At 40.7% G+C, this 20,033-nt stretch overlaps 1 protein-coding gene across 1 annotated transcript in view; it reads right to left on the bottom strand.

The window, feature by feature from the left end:
• The window catches only part of TJP2 (tight junction protein 2), a 54,557-nt gene extending 46,781 nt beyond the window's left edge, over positions 1 to 7,776 (bottom strand). The window contains exon 1 of the mRNA XM_009887711.1: positions 7,660 to 7,776. The gene's annotated coding sequence lies outside the window, so the exon portion shown is untranslated. The remainder of the gene's footprint in view (positions 1 to 7,659) is intronic.
• Between the last annotated feature and the right edge of the window lie 12,257 nt (positions 7,777 to 20,033).

A 20,033-nucleotide genomic window follows, 5' to 3' on the forward strand; every position in this document is an offset into this window, starting at 1 on the left:
GGGCCCGGCCGCCCTCCGCCACCAGCCAATCAAGCCTGCAAACGCCTCGGGGAGGCGAAGAAACATTTTCATTCTCCCTGGGAAGAAAAGAATTGTTATTCTCCATTTACAAAAATATTTCTTGTGTTCTGGCCCTTGGCAGCGGCCAGTAGCTGACGCCTTGTCACAGGGTTTACGGAAGAGATGGGCGCCGCGGTCCGAGCCCGGGCGGCATCCCTGACGCGAGGCCTTTGGGCAGTATCCACAGCCCCATGTTGTCAAACAGAAATGTGACAGTCATTTCTGTCTTTTCTGTTCGCGTGTTTTCAGGGGGCCACAGATTTGAAAGCCCTCACACCACACCCGACGGCTTCCCCTCGGCCGAGTTTCCTTCCCGCCGCCTAACAGCCCTTCCACATCAATCTGGGAGTCAACGCTGCTGCTATTAATTCAGACGGTGAATTGCTTGGTTTTGAGGCTGTAATTACATATTTTTAAAAAGCATGTTCTTGAGGTAACAGTAGTCTCAAAAGCTTGCAGAAATGACTGGTCACTAAAGGCACGAAGGAGGCGAAGACTGGCAGAAGTTCAACCACACTTACGTACAGAAATAAAGATTTCTTTCCCAGTGCTACTGTCTTCCTGGAGTTACATTATTTTGGGTGGATGAGTCAATACTTGAATCAACTCTTGGAAGGAAGAAATTAAAAATGAGGACAAACTGTAAGGGAAGAGCTTTCTTAAGCCAATGCTTTAAAAAAAGAATGCAAACAGCATGTTACTTTGTATGGTCTACCCTCAAATTTGGAGAGAAAAAGGAAGAAAAATGCCAAAGCATGAACTTTGTTCTTCTTTCATCTGGTCCCTCCTGTCAGTTTTACAAGCAAGCAATACCATCCAACTTTTGTTGCAACACTAGCAGTCTGGTATACGACCAACGTCAAGACCACTTGGAAGAATGAAGCACAGGGGCCAGGCTCCTTACGCATATGGGGTTCTGTGATAGCATCTGGCATCAAGAATTTCTCCATAAGACACAGCAGGGCAAGGCAAAACAGCTGCCACTCTCTGCACCGCTGAGTGCTTCTGCACATCTCTGCAATCTGGAGACAACTTTCCAAAGAGCCAGCACTGGCTGGCAACAGCAGTATAGAATAGTACACCACAGCATCAGCAGAGAAAGCTACTGTCCAATACTTTCCTCCTTGAAATGACAAGACACCATAAAAACAACATGAGCTGATTTTCACTTTGATATGGTAGGATTTTGCTGCAGACAACTACGTAGTTGTAGATGCAAGATCATTTTTTTGTTGTTTTTAGCCAGATGGCAACATACTTTTTCAAAGAGAGCAGTTGTCAGGACATAAGGTAGGACAGGGAAAGGAGAAGCCACTAGATCCCTGTGACTGCAGTCTCTTAATACATATATCAAGTTCGTGGCAGCGGAAAGCAGAGCACCAGCCTCCCACAGCTGCCTCCCTCCACACAGGCTCTGGCAGAAGATAAAGAGCTAGCACTCACGATTCCACCACTAGTCATAGACTGTTGGCGAGCACAGGCAGTGCCAATCAGAGCAATGTCAGGGTCTGCCTGTCCTGGCCAAGGAGGATTACTTTTTGTTCCAGACAAAAGCCGCGGCTTGGCCTAAAGACTCCTTTTGGCATGTCCTGTGACTTTATCAAAGCCACGCAGCATTATCACAAACAGTGGGGTTATCAGGCTATACTTCCCTGAGCTGTACAGCAGCAACCAAGACTAACACACTTAGCTAGCCTGAGTTAAGTGCAACACAGATGCAGGAACTGACCACAGTTACGCAAGCAAAACAGACTGGTTTTCAATCCCTTACCACAAATCATTGCCTGGCAAGGGCCTATCAGTTTGTCTCCATTAAGTTTCCTGCAATAACAGATGGAAAACAATCCATTTGGGCTTATCAAAATATTTCCCATGTTTTTCCATAAAATTTCTCACTTGTATGAGTACAGAGGACACATCTCTTTTCCTGCTTTCTTATTTCTTTCCTCAAACCAAATTGCCATTCTGCCACAACGGGCAGATAAATCATCCCAGCCTCCTAATGTGAGCAGTAAGTGACCTCTAGCGCTCACGCTCACTCTAGAGCTTGGCCAAGTGCCCAGATGCCTATACTGATGGCATGGACTGATGTAACTATCAACGTAATCACAATTTACAAGTAACTAACTTGTAACTTGTAAATTTCTGCAATTCAACCACAGACAACAGACTTTCAGGCCTTCCTGGGTCCTTCCTGCCCTTTGACCAAGCTATCCTCCCAAGGATACATAGGTAGGATTTACAAGGGGAGGATGATGCCACCTAAACCAAAAATGGGAGGATACAAGACAGCAGTGTAACCAGTGACAGGAGCTGCAGCAACTCCTCCAGCACCACAAGTTCCTGCCTCCTATAGTAGGAAAAGGGAGAACAGGTACTCAAAGCACCCAATTCACTCAGCAGCTCTTTCACGAGAGGACAGCATCCCCATTCTCTTCCCTTGTAAGCCGAAGGAAAACAAAACCAAACCCCTAAACTACAGCTCAAAGCAGCACATCTTTTAAGTGTATAATTAAACACTCCTCCTGAGTCACTTTCTCTTAAATGCCACAGGACTCTACATTATGGATCATGACTGACTACACAGAAGACCTACAAACTAGCCAAAACTGACCTGGGACAGCAGGAGACCCAGCAAAATGGTCTGTTCTGTCTATGCAGGTTTCTGCACACTTCAGAGTGTTTGAAGGCATGGTGGCATACACATTTCACTCATTGTCCCCCTTTGAAACCGGAGGTGCAGGTACAGTTGTAGACAGTCCTGGAAGGGATACTGGATCATGAAGAGTAAAGGTGGGTACCAACACTATGTCAAAGTTACATGAATTAGGCTATAAATGTGCAGCTCTGTCCTCCGCAGTGTTTAGGATCAGCTGTCCTGCATGTGCAATAACTGTACAAAGCAGTATCGCAAGCAGGGGATTTCATGAAATGTTACGTAGGTGTGTAGAGATTTTAAAATTAACTTCCATGGAAAGATTAATTGGTATTAACTCTATGAGAAATATGCAAATAACTTTTAGTGATCACATTTCCCATTGAGATTTTCAGTTTAAGTAATCAAGGCAGACATTGTTTGTCTACAATCAGATTGAATCTACAGTCTGTGTAGCACTAATTTAGATAGATCACTTGTAGCTTGAGTCATGCAAAACCTAGGACGTATTCCATGCTACTGTGAATGAAGCAGTTGTGCTGCTTCCAGCATCAGCAGAGGGAACACCCCTTTAACACTACACTACAGCATGCAAATTTAAAACAAGCAGCTGCCTCTCACAGTTACTCCTGCCAACCAAGTAAGGCTATTCAGCAACTCCCCTGCAGCGACCAAGATTGGTTACCACGTTGTGATTCAGGTTCTCTCCGCCACCTCCCCACCATTAAGCCTTTTAACTGGCCCCTCTGACAATCAGTTCTTTTTTTAAGGGAAAAAAAAAAAAAGTTAAAATTCAACACTTGGTAGTGCTGCTAGATAGACAGCATGGCAAACAGGCAACCTCCTTGAGGAAATAGGAACCAATTTCAGCAAGGGATATTGGGAATGTCGGCTGTTAGTCCAGTTGAACTGTCTGAACAAAGATGTCAGTTTTGCTTTTGTTTTTAAGCAAGTGTTCATGATGCTCTGATGAAAGGCACTGTAGAAGTTTCTAAAAATACCATGTTGCCAAACAGCCTCTCCATCTTCCCTTCCAGGCAATCTCTTTAGACTGCTGTTTGTCATCAGCCTGCAAAATCACACAAATCAGTCAGCCCAGTCCTACTTAAATGATTCATAAATCCAATTATGTCCGATTCTTTATATAGTAAGCTGGGCCCTAACAGATTCAACCTTCAGGATTAAAGGATGCGTAGGTAGCTGACCTCTGACTCTTGAACTGCTCAGGAGCTACATATGGTTCAAACATGCAGCTCCACACTGGGGTTACATCACATGTATGGCACAGTAATCTTAATCTCCATCTTGAGGGGACTGGAGAAGAGAAGCCTTGAACACTGTATCGGCACTTGTTACCATGTGTAGAAGGGAATCCACTGGAGGGCCACCAAGATGGTGGGGGCTGAGCACTGGCTCTGCAAGAGGGGGCTGTGGCAGCTAGGCTTGCTCAGCCTGGAGGATGGATGGCTTTGGGACACCTAACAGCAGCCCATTGGTGCTGATGGGGGGCAACTGAGGAGATGCAGCAAGGTTCTTAACAGCAGTGCATGGCAGGATAGGAGACAATGGGCAAAAGTTCAAACAAGAGAGATGCAGATGAATATAAGGAGATAAAAATTTTACCCATGAGGGCAGTGAAGCCATGGACCCAGGGCACAGAGCGGTTGTACCATTTCTGTCCTTGGAGGTTTTCAAACTCCAACTTGGTAAAGCCCCAAGCAACCTGTTCTGATCACACAGTTGACTCTGTTTTGGGAAAGAGCTTGGGCTAGAAACCTCCCTAGGTCCCCATCCACCAGAATTAGCCTATCATTCCTGGGTTACTGCATGACTCAAGTGCCAGCTTAAAGCACAGTTCATTATCCTGCCCCTTTTCTCTACTTCCAAAGTACAGCTTGTGATTACACAGCATAAAGATTCTGGCATGCAGCTTTCAGGGCCCAGTACGTACGTAGGCTGTCTCTCGTCTAGTGCAAGGAAGTACTTTCCAGGTTTCAAAGCAGCAGTTCTAAGGCTATTATTTTAGAAAGCACAGATGTCCCTGGAATAAACACGAAGCCCAACATAAACGGCATCCCACACTTCATACATACTTTTTCTGGAGTAATCAACAGTAAAAAATCCTCTGTGGCTCACCTGGCCACCTATTTTGACCTTCTCATAGTCAGGATTTTTTTCTTTTTTAACCATGGCATACAGATTTACCTAGGCACTTCATATGAAGAAAATTTAAAACATGTAGATAAAGATTCATAGCAAGAAGCAGCACTACGCTAAGCCAATTATAAACTCAATTCCAAATTCACAAAAAAAAGAAAAATGTACCATCACAAACACTGTTATATGCTGAACAACTAGTAACAGCACTAGAGATATTAACAGTATGAAATACGGTAACATTTTTCTCAACAGTTTTGAAATGTTAGTCATCAATTCTACTAGATCTCTCATCACAGGTTTATTCTGCTAAACAGCACAAGACTGCTTTTTTTGTTTGTTGCTACATCTTTACAAAGAATATGTAAATTAGATATGATAGCGGTATATAGCACATATCACAGGACAGATAAGCAGCATGAGAATATATCTTTTTATTGACTATTATGAAACAACTCTGTATATTGGGGACAATGAAGAAATACAATCTATTTATTGTAAACACATTTGCATCTGTGGAATGTTTTAAACTACACTGCAGTGTTTGGAAGAATACACTGATAAGTAAGGCAAGCAAATGAAACAGTGTGACCAATTGCTAGAGAGTGAAACAGGGACTTAAAGGCGACTCTACCCGAACACAACCCCCCCTCCCCCCCTTCCTCCACGGACTATGCAAATTGAAGCAACTTTCTCTGGCATAAGCACTTTAACCTTTATTAATTTGAGCAGCTACAAAAGCTAGTTCTGTTGTTCTAAAGAATGGAATAACGAAGTAATTTAAATAGATCTAAACGACACAAGCGTGTACTGTTTTTCTCCTCCAACACCATACAAAAGTGCGTATCAACACTTGAAAGGAAATCTCTTCCCCACCCCCAACTTGTTCATTTTAAACAGAAGGCACCACATTGAGCACATTCTGTTTGAACACTCATTTTGTTTACATCTCATTTCCTTCCCCTCTTCTCCATGCTTCTTGACTACTCTTTGCAAGGCTGTGAAACAATCCTTTGCTTTTAGCAATTTATCTGCCTTCCCTCGCTAGAAGTCAAGCCCTACAACATCAACAACTTTACCACGGTAATCAACTGTTAAGGCTCAAATTAAGACAACACAGTAAAGAAAACAAAGAAGCCATTCTCATGGAGATCATTATACTTACTAAGAACAAGCAAAAGAATACGCCGAATGCATAAGACATAATATACACAAAACTTTGTTAATTTTTTTCTGATACAGAGATTAATTTAAAAAACAAAGCTCCAGACAGCAGTTCTTCAGCCAAGTTAGTCCTTTAGAGCACTAAAACTATGCTTCAAAGCTCTGCCTTTCCCCATCCTATTTATGCTGGCAAACCCCCGGCTGACGAGCTCATTAAGAAACAAAGCAGTTCTGCAGCCCTATTCAGTAACAGCGAGGTCCCAGCTAGGGTACTGTGCACAGTTTTGGGTGCTGTTTTTCAGGAAGGAATGAAATGAGCTGCTGAGAGTCCAAGGGAAAATAGTGAGAACAATCATCAGGGAGAACGCAGATGGACACAGCCATCAGTCATTCACTTGCCATTTGCACAACTCCTGGAAGCCCACAGACAAGTTGGCTGGATGCAGCTTCTGAGACATCTTTCTGTAGTGGATACGTGGTTCTGGAGTTTCTTTCGCTAGGAGTTGGGCTTGCAAGTATCCACATTCCCTGGTGTAAGATTTGCATACCATACCATATCCGTGGAAGTTTTTTTTTTATTTGGAGGAAAATGCTAAGAGTCTGCTGGAGACCTCAACTGGGACATTCCTGCCTAGATACGCTTCACTGATATTCTTGTATCATATTTTCCCCACACACAGTGCCCTAAGTGAACAGGGCTTGCTTGTTATTTTATATAAAGCCAACTTTTTTTCCCCCCGCCCTCCCCCCCCCCCCATCACTCTCAGAACATTAAACTAACAGATGAGCAGCTTTGGTCAAGTATCCCACAAATCAGAAAGACAGAACAACAGATACCACATTTCCAAGCAAATTACTAAAGCAGCAATAGCTATTCATCTCTCAAGAATGAAAGATAAGTCAATTACAGTTTTGTGACACACCAGCATAAAAACCTTTTGCTCTCTTAAAACTGTCATCTGCTAATGACTTACAAAAACAAGCCAAGCGTGTTTGATCAACACATAAAACTAAGGACGCATTTTATATTCTCTCTGGAAGCACTTGAGAAAAGGTTTCAAAAGGAAGGTTAAGATGCCAAAAGGATTATATTTACCTTAATGATGTACTATAAGAAAATATGCAGCAAAACAACTCTCCCTGTGTGCGGCTATTCTGTTTCCCAGGACTCTACTGAGTCACTAAGCAATTCCCATTAATATTACCCTCTGTGCTTAAAGTAATTTATTTATCCCCAAACCCATGCTAAATATTTATATTTGCTGAAGACATCACCATAGATTAAATCCATTCTTTACCAATGTTTAGCTAAGAGATGAACTAGTACAGGCCTGTGCGTTATTATTTGCATAACTTTAGAAGAATATTTTCATTGCAGAAGTCTCTCCTCTTCTGGAGGCCTGTTGTACATCATTGAGCTTTCAGCAAATGTGCCTGTACTCATTCTAAGTTGTTTCGGGAATCCAAATGAAGTAGTTCCGATTTCAACGTACTGTGTTAAGTACAGTTTCTTAAAATCTTTTAAAAACATAGCTAAAAGAATGAACGTTATAGCTAGCACATGACATGAATCTGTCATTTTACACTAATGGCCATTCTAACTGTTGCAACTTGACAAGTACCTTGTGAGGAATGATGACTTTTGAGTGTCTCTGTCTACTTGCTGTGAGATGCTTTGGGCTTGATGTATATCTGTGCTCCCAGTCCCACTCACAAGGAGATGGCAGTGCAGTAGTTTGCTCCCTGGAAAACAAAGTTTCATTTAAGTCATGTATAATCACAGAAAAGTGACTATGAAGCCTGGGACACTGAAGTCCTAGAGATAAACAGAATATAAAATACATTCCCTCGTTAGTTTGGCATGCTTTAGCTTCCCTGGAAGTGGAGTGGAAACAGTGCTTGAACAAAGGAGAAACTCAGCAACATTCACAGTTGCAGCAACAGCGCAAACTTCACGTCAAGTGCTGTCCCTCATCAGGCATCCATGCCAGCCTGTACATAAGGCAACAATGCATTTTTGCTAACTAAATAGGGTACAGATAGAAAGCGTGCTTATATTCCCTCTGTTGCACTGGTCCTCTCCACAAGGCATTTGGGCTTTTTGTTTTAATTTAGTCTTTGTCTGATAGCTTAGTTTGCACGAGACTGTACAAATTTAAGCTACTGAGAGTACTGATCTTTAACATAATCTCAGTAATAACAATCAGATACATGCGCTCCAGTGATTTCAATCGGTAACTTAACAACTCCAGTTGGAGAAAGATAGATAAGAAACAATTCCCAATGTCATTTTCTACTCCTTGCGCTGCTCAAAAGGCCTCAGCTACTCCTCTCCTGCAGTGGCAGCGTGTTAGCTTCTATTCAACATCCCTGTCAGAGGGCTTCTCCCCTCCCCCACTCCTCCTCCTACCCCCTGATTACCCTGTGAATGTAGGGAAGCAGAAAATGAATGGTTTAACTATAATGAAGCAGGAACTTTTGACAGAAATAGAAACAGAAGCCAGTGGTTAGGGTTTGTTGGTTGTATTTTTTTTTTTTTAAAAGAAAACCAATCCACATCTTGATCATCTTAATTCCTCTCAAAGAGCATCTTTCCGAAGTGTTCCATCTTCAAAGAAGAATACAGCCAGACTTCCCCAGAAGAGAATCTTATCCATACTTGTAACAGGTTTGGGTTTGTGTGGTTTTTTTATTTATTTTTTTTTAATTCTGATTAATACTCCATACAAAGAAATACTGAAAAAAGATCAGGCTGAGAGAGTTGAGGCTATTCAGCCTGGAGAAGGCTCCAGGGAGATCTTATAGCAGCGTTCCAGTAACTCAAGGGGGCCTACAGGGAAGATGGGGAGTGGCCCTTTTATCAGAGAGTGTAGCCATAGGACCAGGGGTAATGGCTTCAAACTGAAAGAGGGTAGATTTAGATTAGATACCAGGAAGAAATTCTTTGCCCTGGGGGTGGTAAGACACTGGAACAGGTTGCCCAGAGAAGCTGTGGATGCCCCATCCCTGGAGGTGTTCAAGGCCAGGCTGGATGGGGCTTTGAGCAACCTAGTCTAGTGGAAGGTGTCCCTGCCCATGGCAGGGGGGTTGGAACTGGATAATCTTGAAGATCCCTTCCAACTCTAACCATGCTATGATTCTATGAATTCCGCAGAACTTCCCCTATTATCTATCCTACATTTTATTGATGCGTCTTGTGTGTGATATCTAATTCTTTCCTAGCACCATCATAATGAGGTCCCAGGTTAAAAAAAAGCAAACCTAAAACTTCTATGATATTTTAAAAAATACATTTGGTCCCAAATAAACTTTGTAAAGACTTCAAAAATGCAAGCACCTGCCAGATATCACGCTGTGAAACTACAAGGTCCTTTTCCCTCTCTGTCGATTCTTCCAGTATAAAAGCATTTTTCTAAAAGTAAAAAACTACTGTTTTAAATCAAGACATGATTTTGGAAGTCATAGAACGAAAGGATGTTTAATGTGAGTTTCCACTATCACCAAAAAGCAGCAAGAGCTATGCTGTGCATTACGAACAAACATTAGCTTTATTGTTCCAGGCTGTGCCCAGAATACTATTCTGGAGGATGCAGGAAAGCTAAACCCAAACTACCACTGCTGTAATAATTTTGCCTCTGTGTGAAGATGCCAAAAGTAATAAAAATCGATATGTCACAAAAGTCACATCAGTATTCCAAGCAAAAATGGAGGTAAACCAACATACTTGGTAATGCTTTTAATATGGAAATGAAAATCAATGCCTTAGCAAAATAATGTATGTGCCCTCCCCGTGTTTTTTTTTCTTCACCTTATTCTCAGTTTTTAATCAGGATTTTCACAACTTTCAAGTGATGGCACTGGAGTTGGCATCACACTCTAATGCTATTTTTTATTTCAGGAGATGATTAAGAGACATAAAGGAGGTATTTGAGTTAAGCATGCACCTGAAATTGTGCAGTGAGGAGATGACAGATGAGGACCTCTATATCCTATATTCAGTATTAGGTTTTGGAAACCATCTCATTATGTTTTCCTATGCACACATGCACTTTTAAAACACCTTTTTTATATGAACATGACAGAGTACCTCTAGAAGTTGAGTGATAAGCTAATATTACAAAATTGAGTTATTAATTTGTTTATTCCAGTTGAATAGAATAAGCAGTCTGCAGCTACAAAAAGAACAGCACTTTTTTCTTCAACTCACAGTTCACTTTGCCACAATTGATGGTTACCAACCTTTAGTTCCCTGAAAGTTTTAATGAAAATATAAATATTACAGTCCAATGACAACAGCTTTTCTGCTTTTGTGAAAACTGTTGGAATGGCAAATCCAAACCTAATCCAAATACATCTTGACCAGTTTGGAATTCAAAGTGTGTACAACAATCACATCAACTAAACCTCTCCCTGAAAGGGCGATGCCCGATTAAGAATGCTGGAAATAAAACCAAATGTTAACAGGGTAGTGTCTTTTGCACTTTGATACTGACTAACGCTTAGTAGCAGATGAAAGCCAAGTGGTCCCAGTTACAAAACAAAAAATAATGGATACTAAAGTTAGCAACTTTCATTTTTAGATGGCTTGTTTCAAGCTGTGACTCTGGCCAAACCAACCTACTTGAAAACAAAGAGGAATTTTTGCAAGAATGCAGCTTTACTTTCCAAGCAGCTCCTCAAAGTATCAAGAGCAATCATGTACTGTTTTTAACGACATGTAAAGAGTGGCTGCCAAATCGAATGAGATTGGCATGTAGATAACTTACATGAAACAATCAAAGGAAGTTACAGTCTAGGACACTCTACTGTCCTGTGACCAAATACATTGTACTAAGAACTCCTTTTAATGGGCAAATTTTTAACAAAAAGCCCCACAAGCACTCATTAACGTGATACCAGAAACTTAACAACTTGAAGAATACTTGTGTTGATAACAGACTGGAAACTGTTGGCATCAGCATGTTTTCTAGACTAGTTTTTGTGATTTTGAAAAAAAAAAAAAAAAGAAATCACATGGTGCACTGTATTTTAATTGCTTTTACTGTTGCTACCACCATTACAGGAAGTGCTCTTATGGAAAAATTACAGGACAAGTCTGAGTTTAGTCATAGCCAAACAGCCACAGTTTTACTCCAAGCTTTTCTTTGAAGTCTTGCTTACACAAAACTATTCCAAACCAGCAGAAACACATTAATATCTCTTGAACAAAAGCCTCTCACATTTGGCACTCCTCTGCAATGTCTGAAAGAAGGCGACAGCATTCTGATGTGTAACAACAATAGGAGAGACTAGAAGGACTGTGAAGACACACATCCATTGATGCTACTCTCATAGGGGAAGGTGGGAGAGAACCAGTAATTCCCCTACAGTGTAAGTTTTTGAGGGAAGCAGTTATGAACAGAAAGAATTTTCTGAAGCCTAATACTCAAGCTGGGTGGTACAAGAAAGCATTCCGGATTGTTTTTAACAAAACCAGAATGCTCAGTATTTCACATTTTGAACATTAATAGCTTTAATTGACTTCTCTTTTAATAACTAAAACTTTCCTTCGGGGAAACAGTATTCTTAAGTATGATGAACTCTTACTTCGTAGCAGAGAAGGAAAGTTGCACACACAAAGTGTTTTTCTCTTCCACCTTTAGAAGCTGCTGGTTCTCTCACAGATAAAATTAAAATAGGTATGTTTTTAAATGTGGGAGAGGGGGAATGCAGACACACACGCATCAGGTTAGTAGTAAGCAATAAACACAAAACAATAATTGCATTTTCATTCTGATGAGTATACACCTGTTCATCCTTTCTGTTCTTCAGCAAACTCCTGATTTAGAAATAACACCTCCTACTTACTCTACTAGCCAAGGACAAGAAATACACAGAAATCTCTAATGAAACCACAAAGTTTAACTACAACTGCAGAAGATACACTATTTCGATGATACAAAAAAAAAAAGATTACCTGTTTTACAGATGACTCTCCTCTTTCCTGATAACAAGTTTTAAAATTGCATGATTCAAGGTGAGCACAGGTTTTCCCACAGTTACTCACCAATTGCTTTTTAACACTTACCCTGGATGTTGCCACAGATTTGCATGTCTACCCTCAGGAAGCAGCTCCCTCTTGTTAAGGGGAGTAATACCTATTGCTGCTTCTAAAATAGTTATATATTTCTTGTACCGCATCCTGCCTCTCTCAAGAGTTCCACCACACCGAGTTATCATCCAAATGCAGATGCTGCAACTGAAGTCATGCCTCTTCACTTATCTGAACTGCTGCTTTTCAAAACATGCTGCAAGTTTGAAGCACAAAAATAATACTTTTTCCCCTCTCCCAGGCTTGGAGAGTTAGCAGGAGAGAGAATCCAAAGAAAAACTCCTACCAGATTCCCCTGAAACGTCATTGTTACATAATTCGATCTTTGAATAAGACACTAATGAAAATGATTGAAGAGACAATCACGGTTCTAAGCCTGGCCGGATAATGCACACTCTCCAATTGACTAATCCTTTGCTAAATCTCTGCTGTCTATAATCTTTCAAGTACTAATGGAGCACTAGGTAACTTCTCTGTCAAATCCATCCAGGGAATAAGAGAGATGGGCACAGAAAACTTCAGACTGTTCTAGACACTGTGACAGACAAAAATAGCTATTGCTTCAACTTTTCTTCTCAGGACCAGAAAGCTCCGTACATTGAAAGCGTTACAAGGGATTTATCTGATCTGTTCAGAAAAGGTATGGAGAAACATTTCCTTACATGACTTGTACAGAATTAAGCAAGCTAAAGACTCTCATTATGATATCTACTAGTCGTTCAGATGTGCCTCACGAAATGCCAGAAGCCACTTTCCATGCCAGAATTGTTCTAGCCATGAGGTAAGTGTGCATGCCAAAGACCTCAGGTGCTAACTACAAAGGTGGAGACAGATGTACCTGTTGAAGGAACAGTGACATTTTGGAAATGCTGCAGCAATGTCAAATTGCAGGATTAAGAGAGATGTACTTGATTGCAAAACTACCAACTAAGGAAATGTTGTTGTAATGCTACTTAGATACTAAGACAGTAAGATATGAATGTCTTTATATATAAGTATTATATAAATATTATGTACTTATGCAGTAATATAGATCAAAATGTAAAGTGGGTGGATGGGATGCGAAGACTTAAGACTTCAGCCACAACTCCTGCTGTAAACTGTACATTTTAGTTATTACGTAGTATTACGAGACATGGCTATATTTCTGTTGGGATGACTTTGTATTGCATGCTACTTATTTAGAAACTGCTAAAATGAAAACCACAAGTTTTCATTACTTACACTGTAAGATATTCAGCTCTTAACAAGATTTGTGTAACCATTGCCAGGTCCTGTATTACTTACAATCCTGTGTTACCTGTATTTGGTGTTTAATATTCAGCCAAATGTGTAGGTTATGTTAACACATGCACATACTGAACTCTCTCAAATTATTACCAAATAGTAATCTGTGGGATGGATCTTAGGAGAGCAAAAGAAAAAACAAGCATTTTCTAGATTCAAGGAGAACCACTACAAACAACTGTAAGAGGGAAGAATTTAGTTTTCACCTTCCTAGTTGCATACTGACATGTAAGGAACATGCAGTCTGAAAATGTGTGATGTATTAAGAAAATTGATTAATATATTGAAAACACGGGAAATTAAGCAAAGAATTACTTCTCCAGGTCTTAACTACAACTTCAAACACCTGTGCACAAAGTATTAAAAAGCTTAGGAAAGCAAAGTACTACTAGAAGTCTGCAAGCACGGCTAACGTCATTAACTCATCATCATGCACTCATCCTGACTTCTGAGAACTTTGGCAGCTCTACTGCAAAGGCAGTACAGACTAGGAAAAGACAAGATAAGAAGTGGGCAGTTCTTTGACCACGGCAGTATTTAAGAACCTTCTGACTGTAGTAGTCCTTGACCACATTAAATTTTACTTAAACACAGAAACATTTTGATAAAATCCAGTCTTTCCTCAAAGTCAGTTTTGTTAGCAACATCAGTATTACCACAATTTCTCCTACGAAGTTTTGGTACTTCTTTCTGTCCCACCCTTAACACTTTTTTTTTTTAACCCTAAATTTTCTCCTTATAGATCTAAGAAAAAGCTCTTATAAAAAAAATTCCCCAAAGTACTTTTCAAAGCTAGAGTCCTATGTCTAAAAAAAAATCTAGCGCAGCTCTGGTCCATCTTTTGTCTCTTTGGGCAAAGCCAATGAATTCTGACTAGAATAGATGCTCCACAAGTAGCCTTATACACAGAGAAGCCATCTCGGGCAATAAGCACAAGTTACTCCCAAGTACTGCTTTTGGCTAAATGGTTCATGAAATCTTCAGGTACCTAGAGGGAGTAAGACTGATCCACAGTTTATCAGCTTCCTTCAACTTTAGTTGAAAACAGAAACTCAAAGCTGCTAGCAAACCCATTGTTAGTGAAAGATGGCTTTTGCAGAGCAAACAAAAGGTCTAAAACATACTTTCATCCATTGTTTCCTGTCGGGTAGTTATCATCCACTCCCCTTCTTCTGGCTTTGTATTTTTTTCAGGAAGAACGAACACCAAGTTTTATTGGAAAGAACACAGCGCAATTTTCCTAACTGGGAACACACAAGTGAACAAACATAATCTAAGAATTAAGCTGTTAAGAAAAATATTTGTGTCAACTTCAGGAACTCATTTTCCTCACCCATATCCAAAAAGATAACAGCAAGAAACCGCCTCACAGTTCAGCTAAAAAGATTCTTTGCTTATTCACTGTATTTGCATTCTCTGCCAAACTTTTCTTACAGATCTCTCACATTAATTAGTAATCAGTCTACAAAACAAAGAAAATCCCGTAACATACATTTCTATCAAACTGATATGTTGCATTGTGGCAATGTACTAAAAGGCTTGGAGCAGAAGCCTTACCAAGCTACACTGGCTATACAGGAAACAGGACTCCGTGAAAACTGTCAACTTTTGTTTACCTGTTCCAAAGTCCCCTACTCTTTTCTGTGCTTCCTTAGCTGAAACAGAGGAGGGGGGGAAAGTTTAAGTCTTGGGGCAGTGATTTTAAGCTGGCTGAAATTCTACAGATCACTTTTGCAAAAGCAGTCGGGAAGTTTTCTTACATTCACACTGTAGACTCAGAATGACAGAAGCCCTTTTTTGCATTAAAGAAAGATTTATGACATCAAAGCGAAAATTTCCTTTTGCTCTAATCCTTGACAGATGAAAACAGAGTCACACTCCCTTAATTAGATGTAGAGCATACTTCATGTAAAAACTGATGACAGAAGCATGATCACACCCTCAGTCACTTCAGACCTAACTACAAAGGAGAAAAACATTGCCCAACGTAGCCACAAATTACTTTCCATCTTTGGAAAGAGGCGAAATTCTTTTCTTTCCCATCGCTCAACAAAAATTCTTGTAACACCTACAGACCAAAGAATTCTCTCATGCAGGCAGCAAAGAAACAAAGGTCTTTTCCTACATGCTTTTTCTCGGGTGACAAGAATATCTACCACAGGCAATTGTTGACTTCCAGAACACCCATGTGTTTTGTTTGAACCATATAGCTAAGAAATAGCTTGAAAAAAACAATCAATGCATCTGTAAAGCTTGATCTGTTGAAACAATCTTGAGGCACAGGAGCATCAAAGATAAGACTGACTGGGGGTGGGAATGGTTTCATAGAAAGAGAAAAGCAGGACCTAAAAACTCCTTTCACACAGCTTCACTGATTGCAGTTGGTTTTGGCCCCTCCTTAGAAATCACCCCTTTCCTGAACAGTCCATATGTTTCTGGAGATTCACAGAATCAGCTTATACAAAGTTGTGCTAAGGAGGCTAGAGACACCAGCAGTCAAATCTGCTGTCTATTAAGCAGAGCTAGATGATGAAGCAGATGTTAGCACAGAGAGAGCAAGCCAGACTACAGCCAGCCTTGCTGTTAACAGTCACATGCAGGAAAGATGTAGTGGTTTCCTCTAATGTCTCAAAAAAACCCCCAACAAACCACCCAAACAAAACCACCCCACCCTACCCCCCAAAAAAAACCCCACACAACAAACAAACAAACAAAACAACTAACAGGGGCAAAGCAAGTAACACATAGCTTGAACAAATATGTGAAACCTTGATGTAGATCAAGCTGAACGTTGTTGAGTTCAGGCTCAGTTTATCAATACAATGCAGGCTGATGTTAAAGAATTAGTCTGTTATGACAGAGTAATGACAACAAAATGCTTTTGGAAGAGGTATTATGGATTTTTCCTCAGATTGGCTCAAAAGTAGTCCAAAACATCTGAACTCATGCCTAGCTTAATGAAAACATACCCACACCTAACTCCGCATCCTAAATCTGACATTTCACTTGTATACAGATCATATCCAAGATAATCTGCATACCTTTAAGAAATAAAAAGAAGTTTCTCAAAAGCAGTTCTGGATTGCTGGTGCAAAACAGACGCAAAGACAACAGCACAAAAAGGGAGCAAGCACTGGGAAAAAAATCAGAACAAAAGGGGATTTATATTTTGCCTTGCACACTTCTTACTGGCCCTAATATTGCATTACACGATACTTTTGTCTGTCATTGTCACATTTTCAAGTGAAAATACAGCACTAACGAGTTTTAGTTTCTTCCTAGGTTAGGAACCATGGTTATCTGAGGTTCTGACACTCAAGATACACAATGGCAATGCTGACCTAAATTCAGGAAGACTTGGGTAGCTCGTGTTTCCTAAAAACAAAGCCTGCAGCTGATGAATACACACCAGGGTAGATGCCATACAAGATATGAGACTAGAGCTCCCACAGCTCACTCCATCATTACTAGGCTTGAATCATAAACATCCCAAATACATTCTCAACTGCAAGGGTCACCTAACACTGGACAAAAAGGAGTTGCCACAGTCGGCATTCTCATTTGACACAGAAATCTACAATATTCCCTAGCAACACGCGCTTTCAAAAAGCAATTATCTGATTTAAAAGAAAAAAAAGAAAACAACAACAATAACAAAACAACTGAAAAAGATAGTTTTCAAATAGTTTAAGTTGTGAAAAGACCTGGAGTGGTCTTCACTGCTGCATGAAGCTGTTTAATTCCCATACTGCAGTCAGTACCTGTGTTAGTTACGTGATACTTAAGTAAAAAAATAACCTCAGCCCTCTACTATTAAATGCAGGCTTTGCTTGGTTAAAAAGAAACAAAATTGCAGCAAGTTCTAAATCGCAATTTACCTATTAAAAAAAACCAACAAATGAAAACAAAACTTTTTGAAGTAGGACTAGGGACTAGGATAACCCTAGTACTGGTAAAAAATACCATTAAAGGGCAACAGAAGGCTCCAAAGACTCCAGAGACAAGAAGTAAGGGACACTTTACCAGGGAAGAGACATAAGGATCTAACAAAGTGCTGCTCTTTCTGAGGAACAGGATAGGTTCAGATAACTGAGAAAAGTACCCCCCCCCCGGTTGAATGGCTCTATTTTGATAAAAGCATATGGGAGAGAAATCTATGTAGAAATTAAACCCAAGTACTTCTCTGGGGATTCCCAAACAACGTGAAGTACTTACTTGGGCCATGGGACCGAAACCAAACCTTTAACTGTGAAAGACAACATGCAGTGGTGTGCATATGTCAGCATGGCCATGCAAAACCGGTCATACTTTGGTGCTGTAATCTTTGTATGCAACTCACCATTTGCAAACATTCTTCGCTATGGCAAGATCCATATGTTAGAAGACAGGCCTAAAAATTATACCCTGTATTCTTATTGCCATAAATGTTTGTTTGACAAATAGATTGTCTCATTTTTGAGGAGTCTTCTAAAGTTCACAGAAATTCACTGCAATTTGGGATTAAGATTCACAGGCAGGCCTTATGCAGCTGAAATCAAGGATCAACTGTTAGATTTAATAAATTCATTTTTTCCCACCAATGAGTAAGTTCACATCTGTCTGAATATAAACTGGACTTGAAAATCTCTAACTGCAACAAACTGTAGCAGTACACCATGTCAGTACTTTCTTTCCCCTGTTACTAGAATGACTGGTTCCAGGATTACTACAGTAGGACGAAACCAGTGCAGCCAAGGCATGACAGAAGTTACACTGTCCTTGAGAATGCAAATACTGTTATTTCAGCAATTAAAAAGAGAACAGGCTTGTAACGAGATTTCCTTTACCCTACAAGGAAGTTCTGGAGACAGACAATGCTGGTAACTGTTAAAACACACACACACACACACAAATGCTATCATCTAAATTTGTTCTAAGTTAAAAGCAGCTTTGAAGTAGTCCTGGAATATTAGGCCAGTTCCCAGTTGAGTATTACTATGGTCCAGGAACTTTCTGATGCTTTTAAGCATCTGGGTTTGATAAAGGTACAACACATCCCATTTTGTGAACCATGTCAGTGTCTAAACATTATTTTAATCACTAAGAAAGATTTCCTGGTTTGTCCTTAGAAGACACTAAACCAGGAAAGGGAGGATTAAGCAATCAAAAAAGTATCAGACACTTAATTACTTCGATGCTTCATTCTGAAGAGCTCTGTTGAGATTATAGTTCATGCAAAGTATTGGGATCATCCTAACCCCACTGCATAATTCTTAATACTCATCTTTAGTCTCATAAAAACCCAATGTAGTGGCAGTGAGCGCAGCAGCAGTTACTGATACTGTGATACAGGGCAATGCAGAAAGCAATTAAAGTTAGACGCAGTTTCTTCAATCCATAGTGCCTTCCTTTTACAAAAGGAAGAGGAGTTGCTACCGCTACCTGAATGCGGTGTTTAGTGCATAAGAATATGTTTGCATATAACAGTCTGGAAGCAATTATAACAGTAAACTCACCTAAAAGTCAAATACATGCAGAAAGGTTCCTCTGAAGCCTGATGAAATCCCTCAAAAGCACTAGGTTATACTAAGTATAAATCTTACTAACCGTGTCTAAATGGCACACACATGCTTACTACGTGCAAAGCACTTCAAAGTCTCTTCAAGCAGCCTCACGATCCATCAACGAGTATCAATTTACAGAAACAAACTTCCTATGCTTTCCAGTACCTCATCCTTGCCATGTACATATCATGGTTCCTGACCAGGGTCACTGCTTAGAAGAGCTTACAGATGGATCCTTAGTCTATGAATGCTTCAGAAACAAAAGAAGCAATTTTATCAGTCATAGCCCACATTTGGGTTTATTTTCTTTTCTCTGAACCACAGGTGAATCACAGCCCTAAACCTCTGAAATAAAACTTTGCTGAGCAAAAGAAAAGTAATTTTAATTTGGTTCAAACCATACCACCTTGATAATCGCATCCAACGTTAGAACAAAGCAGACTTTTGGTGGCCTCTGCTGGAGCACAGCTTGTGGGGCTGTGAGCTTCCAGACACTGTCCCAGCTGCTGGATTCGACACCAGTTCAGAAATCGCAACTAGGGAGCAGGTTTATTCAGAGATTCCAGCTGTTTTAAGCGAGTGACCATTAGAAAGCCACGTCGGAGGTACAAAAAGTTCTCAGATAACCAATCTGAAAGATGAGTACAGGACTCCTTCACACGTACGTTCAGACAGCGCGTACTGTTTCCTCCTGGAAAAACACGCAGAGGAAGCAGGTTTCAAGCAGGGGGAAGGTAAGGGCAGAGTTCTCTAACAAAGCAATCGCATGCCGCTGGCAGGTCAGCCCCGGCGCTCCACGGTGCAAATCCGGTGTACCTGTGGCTGCAGCACGGCAAAGGAGGCCGACGCCGAGGCACTCCCAGCGGGCCGTCCAGCGTCCGGCTGCTGGAACGGCCTCGTCCTTTGTTTTACAGCTCCCTGTTAACTTGAAACTTCCCCTGACCCAGTTAGCCAGAGCCCCAGGCACGGCTGGAATCCACTCGGGATGTGCCAACATAAAGATTTCAGGAATTCCGTGTGTAACAAAGGCCGCCCGAGCCCGCACCGCCGGGGGTGCGCGCCTGCCCGGGGGGAA

Source organism: Charadrius vociferus, unplaced genomic scaffold (genome assembly GCF_000708025.1).
Source record: "Charadrius vociferus isolate BGI_N301 unplaced genomic scaffold, ASM70802v2 scaffold286, whole genome shotgun sequence".
NCBI lineage: Eukaryota > Metazoa > Chordata > Aves > Charadriiformes > Charadriidae > Charadrius > Charadrius vociferus.